Source organism: Limulus polyphemus, unplaced genomic scaffold, assembly GCF_000517525.1.
Source record: "Limulus polyphemus unplaced genomic scaffold, Limulus_polyphemus-2.1.2 Scaffold106, whole genome shotgun sequence".
Taxonomy (NCBI): domain Eukaryota; kingdom Metazoa; phylum Arthropoda; class Merostomata; order Xiphosura; family Limulidae; genus Limulus; species Limulus polyphemus.
In genome coordinates, this window is record NW_013665716.1 from 569,581 (window position 1) to 577,086 (window position 7,506).

The following is a 7,506-nucleotide window of genomic DNA, read 5'->3' on the forward strand; positions in this document are numbered from 1 at the left end:
AATCAAGCCGCGTTCAACCATTATAACACCAGCTCTTTGTGGACTTTTCATAAATCTCACGGATTTGATGTTTATCTCACGGTCTCACTTAAATCTGTTATTAAAAATCGGAAAATGAATACCTTCAGCATATGGTTGGGCCATTTGCGTTCAGGAAATACTATTCTTACCAAGAATGAAAATGGTCTCGATTATACATGTATGGTGGAATAAATGTTAATTAACTTTATAATTTCTCCTGTTCCTAGATTCATATTTTATATAGTTCAGTATGTAACGTGATGTATCTTTGTGCTTCTAGATCTATAAAAATGCCTTACTTACATTCCATCTTTAAACAAAATGAAAGGATTATTTCAAAAATAAACAACATTATTTTGCAAAGAAAACCATTCTTCTACCTTCAAAATGCTTGAAATCAAAGAAAGTCCAGAGTTTTTCCTCTTGGACCCTCACCTCTGCCTCTGGATCCAACTGGAGTTCTAAGGTGCTATCGACTTCGCGTCCACCTGTTATGGAGAGGGTATCTCACTTAATATTTAAAAGTTGACATCTCTGGAAGATATCTATGTAATTGTATAAGTTGCAGAATATAAGTATATAAAAGTTTATCGGATTATCCAAGGGATCGATAGGTTAAAGACTTCTTATTTCCTTGTGCTGTATTTTGGAGACAATAGAACCAGAGGACACACGTTTAAGATTTGGAAAAGACAAGATACATTTGAATTAAGACATTTTTATTTTTCTAACAGGGTAATTGACTTAAAAGACGAGTCGCTGTCAGCAGTAGTAGAGGCTGACGTTTTACGAAAGTTTGAAAAAGAAAATCAATAATTTCCTGAAAAATTAAAGGTTGACATATATTTTTACTTTTCTTAATAGCGAGGGGGAGGCGTGTAGAGACAGCCTTAAAGGACAAAATGATCGTATTGGTCTCTGAATGAAGTTATTAAAACACGATGAATAACTTTTCATATGATTACAAACATTTTTACTAAAAAGTTTGGTAAAAAGATTCATCACATCAGTGCTTTCATTTAGAATTTTAATGAGTTTTTGGCCGACTAGATCATGAAATTGATCTTTCCCTGAGGTATGTGGTTTGGCCTTGTAGTAGCTGGCGAACTAAGTTCCAATCCATTCAACACCACAAAGATCCCTCCTTCCACTTGTAGTAGCCGGCGAACTGAGGTCCAATCCATTCAATACCACAAACATCCCTCCTTCCACGCATACACACTATAAGTTGTGGGCACGTTCTTCTTCGTATGAAGTATTAAAACAGCAAATTAGAGTTGTATATCGAAACTTCAGATTTATTTGATAGCATCAGGTGTTGTTGTATGGAGGTCACCGATACCTCCCGAAAAGCGGCGTTTAGGGCACAAATATATAATGTAATCGGTTGTTTGAGTTGGATGTTCAAAATTACACACACACACATACAGGGGTGTCTTTAATCCGTTGCTAGCCCGGTGCGGATACGATTCAGCACAGTACACGTCTTATGCTGAAGACCAAATCCTGTAACCTCTTTTATTGAATCTTGGATAAGGTGTCGGTTTCTAAAGTCACTGATGTGGATACGTTACAAGAGTGGTAGTCAATCCCCCATCGTGAATGGTGAGCTGTAGAGTGCTGTTAACTAACTTCCCTCTGGTCAGTAGTTCAAAATTAGGGATAGCGACAAAGAGCCTTGGTAGATTTGAAATAAATACAAAAATGTTTCACATTATACTTTGAAATAAAGTGGTTATTGCAATTCTATATCTACTACTTGGAATACTAATTCCTAAAAATAAACCATTTGTTTTATCAATTTCAGAAATATATTAGTCATTGACATGTTTGAAACAAGTATAAAACTGTGTAGAAATGTCATTTTTATGTTCTAAATATCTAAAAGTAAATGTAAAATTTTCATGAACAAACAACTAATCATTTTTGTAGATGGCAATTAAAGGCAGCATTGATACGAATCGGACCGTCACACGTAGAAAAAGATTTTTCAGTACAACGGAAAAATCAAAACGATTTCCGATTGCGAGTTTGTATTATATAAAAAAGAAGACTAACTACTAGTTTCAACCACAGGGGGTGTTAAATATAAAGGCTGACATGTAACATCGTAGTGTTTGCAAAAGAGTTTAATTGATGTCGTTGGGTATGTGCCATTTGTGTACTGATAGTTTGTTCAAAGATTTAAAACCATTAAACCTTAACAAGTTTGCAGTAAAGGTTTATTGATATTATTATATTATTGAAGTGAAAAGGAAATAAAGAAAAATCTGAATATATTGGGTTAAATGTTGAAATTCCAAGTGTATACTTAATGAAACAATTAAATTACTTATGTCCATCTTTGTGAATCCTTATCTTTCATTATCACCACGTGGGATTGTTGCCCAAGAATTTCTTCTAAAGGTCAAATATCCCTCTTTTTTTAATCCATGTCATCATTACCTGTTATCACTACCAGATGGTATTATAGACCAAGAACTGCTTGAGGAGATCAAATGTTCCTATTTGTGAATCCTTGTCATCTTTACCGTTCATCATCACTAGATTAAGTTGTAGACAAAGAACTGCTTGTGGAGATCAAATATTGATTTGCTTCTAAAAAATAAACCTATTGACAACAAAATATTGCTTTACCTTAAATACAGGGTAGTACACCGAGACTTAAGAGATATTATGATTATTATCAAGTTCAAAGGCAATGTTTATATTAAAATGAAAAATACTCACAATTGTCAGAGATATGTTGGAAACCCTAAAATATCTTTTTCAGCAATATTTTAATGCACAATTACTAAACACACATCTATACAGAAAATACTGAAATCTTAAATGTTATTGCACATAACTGACTAATGAAGTCAGTTATAAGCAAAAGTTAAGGTTTTCTGAACCTCATTATACTGTACATTTGCATTCATACTTAATTTTTTAAATCCAAACTGAAATTTTCATTGATTAATCAACAAGCTTTATAAATAAAGAATGTTTTGTTTTTCATATTTTTTTTATATGTACCTAATTTGTTGTGTATACATGTGTGGTATTTCCTGGTAAACAGCTCTTTTACAGAGCATTATGTAGGGTCCACTTAATTGGAGTTCTGACAAATATAATGTAACAGTACACAGGTTTGTTAACTTTTGGAGCTCCTACTGAGTTCATCAAAAAAGGAGTCAGAATACAAACATACAAAACGACAATCAAAGTACAAATATAATGAAATAAAAACAAGGGCAAGTGTTTATAGTAGATGTAAGAGAAGGAATGTGAACAGAAACCTTTATTGGTTTTCTCTCATCAATTCAGTATGAGCCCCCATAAGTTAAAAAAATCTTAAATGTAAAATAATTCTACAATGTTAATGTAGGTCAAACCTTTCAAAGTAGAGCATGAACTAAATGAAAGCTAACAAGATCTCTAATCAAAAATCACTCCAAATCAAAAAGTCTATGAAAGCTCAAAATCTGCTTAACAAGTAAGATCCTGGCTTTTAAACACTAAAATACAATAACATGAAAAAAACTAGGTTGCTTAATACATACACCTTGCACAACTGACCTGAAACCATACATGTTCGAGCATAGAGGGTGAAGAAGCCCCTGGCCATTGCATAATTCACTGACAAAAAAAACAGCTGTCTGTTTTGCGACATCACATGTGAAATCAAAGCTATTTTTTGTGCAAGAAAACGCAATAACAAATTAATGAATCTGGTCCCATATGCAACTAAAATAAGGAAATGTTTACTTGAGCAAGTCTCTGGGTCCAAACTGAACTGTAAGAATATAGAAAGTTCAAGAAAAACTACATACTAACTGGTGTGGGGTAGTAAACACATGGTATCATTCTGTACAACATGTGTATATCAGTATTTTGGTTTAAAAATTCAAACTAAAATGTTCATATGAAGTAAGTAAAATCCATACATACCTGAAACTATTTGTTGGCATTTTATTAGACTGTGGAGGAACACAAAATAAAGGAGAAATAATGCTTTAATAGTAACTGGTACTTAATAATACAAATTTAATTGTAACATAAAATTTTACATCAAATTGCACTGTGTTATTAGCTATGCATCTTTAAGACAATACATTTTTTAAAGTTGTAAAGCATGTAGTGAATGAATATCATTTCACTGCCTGAGTTTCTTTAGCATTCATTGGCTGATTAAGAATTTTATATTTTTTTCTTGTTCAATTAACCTTTCAGTGTGAATTCATTTACTAGCTATTTTCCTGTCATTGAGTTCTGTTTTACATGATATTTCTTTTTTTTTTCTCTTGAAAAGCTTTGGCATGTTAATATGGATATGATAAGGTACAAACAAGTCCTAAAAATTTAACAAGTCAACAGGATCAAGCTTTCTTGCAATTCTACTCCTCTCATTCAACTGACTGTCACTTGAAGCACCACCATTTGGTGGCAGACTTGGACACTTACTTTCTGCTGACACTTTACAGTAGAGCTTTTAGCTATTTCCCATAATACTTTGTATTCAAGACTAAAAGAATATCAATAATTGTTTACTTTTCAAAAAATAAAAAGCATATATTTTAATTGCACATCCGGCCTCACTCCAGTAACCTAACATTGAGTACAGTTTACACCTAATTTAGTACAAGTCCACTGTAGTTTGTATTACAAGTTTTGACATTTTGATTTCACGTTCTTAAATTCCAGAAGTTTCTGTTTTCCTCTGATTTTGAAATTTGGATGTTTTTGATAAAGTCTGATTCCTTAGTCATATAACTATAACTTTTAAGATGGGATTTAAACTTATATTAAATTATTAATTTGAATAAAGATAGATTATTACTTCTCTCTTTGGCTTAGTAATGATAATTATTAATAATATGATTAATACTAATATAATTCTATATTGAGTCCAAGTCTGTGCAAATTACCATGCAAGTAACAATGTATGATACTTGTCTTTAAAGATTTTGAACAAAAATTTAAGCACATACTTGTTATTAATAATGTTTATTTGTGGATCTGTAAAATTTAATGTATAAGCTACAGTTAGTTTAATTATAAATCTATGATGCTTCTAGCAAGATTACCTTTTCTTGTTTCTCTGAAAACTATAAGTTTAGTTATTCTTTAATAGGGATAACTGTTTTAATATTGTTACGTCTCTTATGCTTGTTAATTTCTCCTAAATATTCTTTCTGAAGAACTTCAGTGATACAAGTCCTTTCTCAATACAACTTTGCAATACACATAATTTCCACAGTCACTTTAACTTAAACACACGCTATAATTCACAACGATTCCAGCACTTTACTTATGGTCACTACCGCTCACTTGACTCAATTATCTGTCTCTATATCTCCCTATCTGCCATTATCTATGCCGTCACTTCTACTCTCTGCTTTATTTACTGGGCTTATATACTAAAATAGAGGGTGCCTAGAAAAGACTAGAGTTGCAAGGAAAGTGATGATCCTTCTAGAAACTCGTGACACGTTACCAGCGTCATGTGACTACCGTTTTTTTAGAAATTCACCTACAATAATTAAGCTGAAAAAGTTAATAAATTTCATTCATCTTATTTTTGCAAAATATGAATAGAGGTATTGAATTTTTTAAATAAAAACTAAATTTAGAAATCCACAGTGCTTATTGAATGATCATAAATTTGTATATATTTTTGTAATTGGTAAATATACAGCTTGGTGTGATAACATTTCTTTTTTATGTTTCTAAATGTTATTTTTTTTACATTTTTTCTATAAGAATTGATCCAACTTTAAAAATTTTTGTGATTGAGATTATGTTTGAAAAGGTGTTATCCATCATATTATTTGTGCATTAAATTATCAAAACATCAAAAAACCTAAACAGAACACAAGCTCTTGTTAAGATGCCTCTTGTTTAAAATAGAATTCTTAATGAAAAATATTATTGAAATTAATAATATCTAGCTTTCTGAACTATGAATAAAAAAAATCACCAACAAAGCTCTGAAACAACATAAGAAAAACCAAGAATGCTCTTGTACCCATATTCTTCTTCAAATGTTCATCAACTATCTCAGAAGAAAATATGTAAAGAAATTATCACTTAATGAGGCCACTACTGTTACTTAAATGGTAGTAAACAAAAAGTCTGCAAGTCACTTTGGACCTTTACCATTATTTGCAAATAACTAAAATATGATATATTACTCCAAAGATAATAGACTATTATCATTAAATAAAAGAAATATCTAATTTTGTTTGCAGAAATAGAACAGTTAACTAATTTTAGTTGAAAATCTCATTTCTTAAAACTACCCAGAGTATGAGAAAATGTTTACAAATCATGCTCATATATTACTGAATTATAAAAGTATTAACAAAGATAGATATGGTAGTGAGCTGTAGGATGGGTATAACTCAATTTCTTGTAGCTTTTGGTATCTATCCATTGCTTATTGGACAAAAACACAAAACAGCACTGATTATGCAACTTTCACTGAACTTCAAAACATTTTGAATTGGTGATGAAAATATGAAATAAACAAATATATTTTCATAGTATCCTGGCCTGAATAAATAGTTTTTAAAACTTCAATGACAGAAACACAGTTTCAGATAATTATCAATACACTGCAAGTTTCTTAATTTACTATATATTCATATTGTTACGACAGGTTTAGTTTTAAATTTAGTATTTGATGTTTTTCTACTTCTAAGTTGTTTTTTTCTTGGTGTTAACAATTTCCCAACAAAAAATATTTTAAATGAGAGCATTATCTTCCAACCTAAAATGATACAAGTATATCTCTGAGCAAAGAAAGGTGTTCAGGTATATTTAGTGTACTACAACATGTGTATTTAATAGTTATAGCTAAACTACAACAAAAAGAAGTAGGACCTAATTCATAAAATTTGATAGGGAAAAAAAGAAGCTTATTAGCCCATCACTGATGTTCTTTCCAGCTCCCAACTATAACCACTACTTACTACTCACGTATTCATCCAATCTTTTCTTGAACTCAGTTACATTTTCTGCCTCCACCACCCTTGAAGACAGCTCATTCCAAAAGCCAGCCACCCAGTTTGAAAAGTAATACTGTCTAAACTGCATACAACTCTTATGCTGCCAAAATTTGAATTTATTATCCCTTGTCCTATTGTTTTCACTGCTAAACACAAAAGAGTTTCATGAATCTATATTATCAATGCCCTGAATAATCTTAAACACCTCAATCAAATCCCCTCAGACTCTTCAGAGAAAACAAGTTTAGAGATTTTAGTCTCTCCTCATAGGATAATCCCACCATCCCAGGTATCATTCTAGTGGCTCTTCTCAGAACCTTCCTGAACAATTCAATGCCCTAATTGAGGGAGTCCAAAACTATACACAGTACTCTAAATGAGGCCTTCCAAGTGATCTATACAGTGAAACAATAGCATCCCTTGTCTTGTATTCAATATTTCTATAGATACAATCTAAAATCCTATTTGTCGTACCACTAGCAACAGCACACTG

General features: G+C 31.5%; 1 long non-coding RNA gene across 1 annotated transcript; it reads right to left on the reverse strand.

Annotated features, from left to right (window-relative positions):
* Nucleotides 1-723: 723 nt before the first annotated feature.
* Nucleotides 724-5,292, reverse strand: LOC111088868. Its single transcript, XR_002613252.1, has 3 exons — nt 3,040-5,292; nt 2,467-2,632; nt 724-1,698 (listed from the first exon to the last, which is right to left on the reverse strand). It is a non-coding gene; the product is annotated as an uncharacterized LOC111088868 (long non-coding RNA).
* Between the last annotated feature and the right edge of the window lie 2,214 nt (nt 5,293-7,506).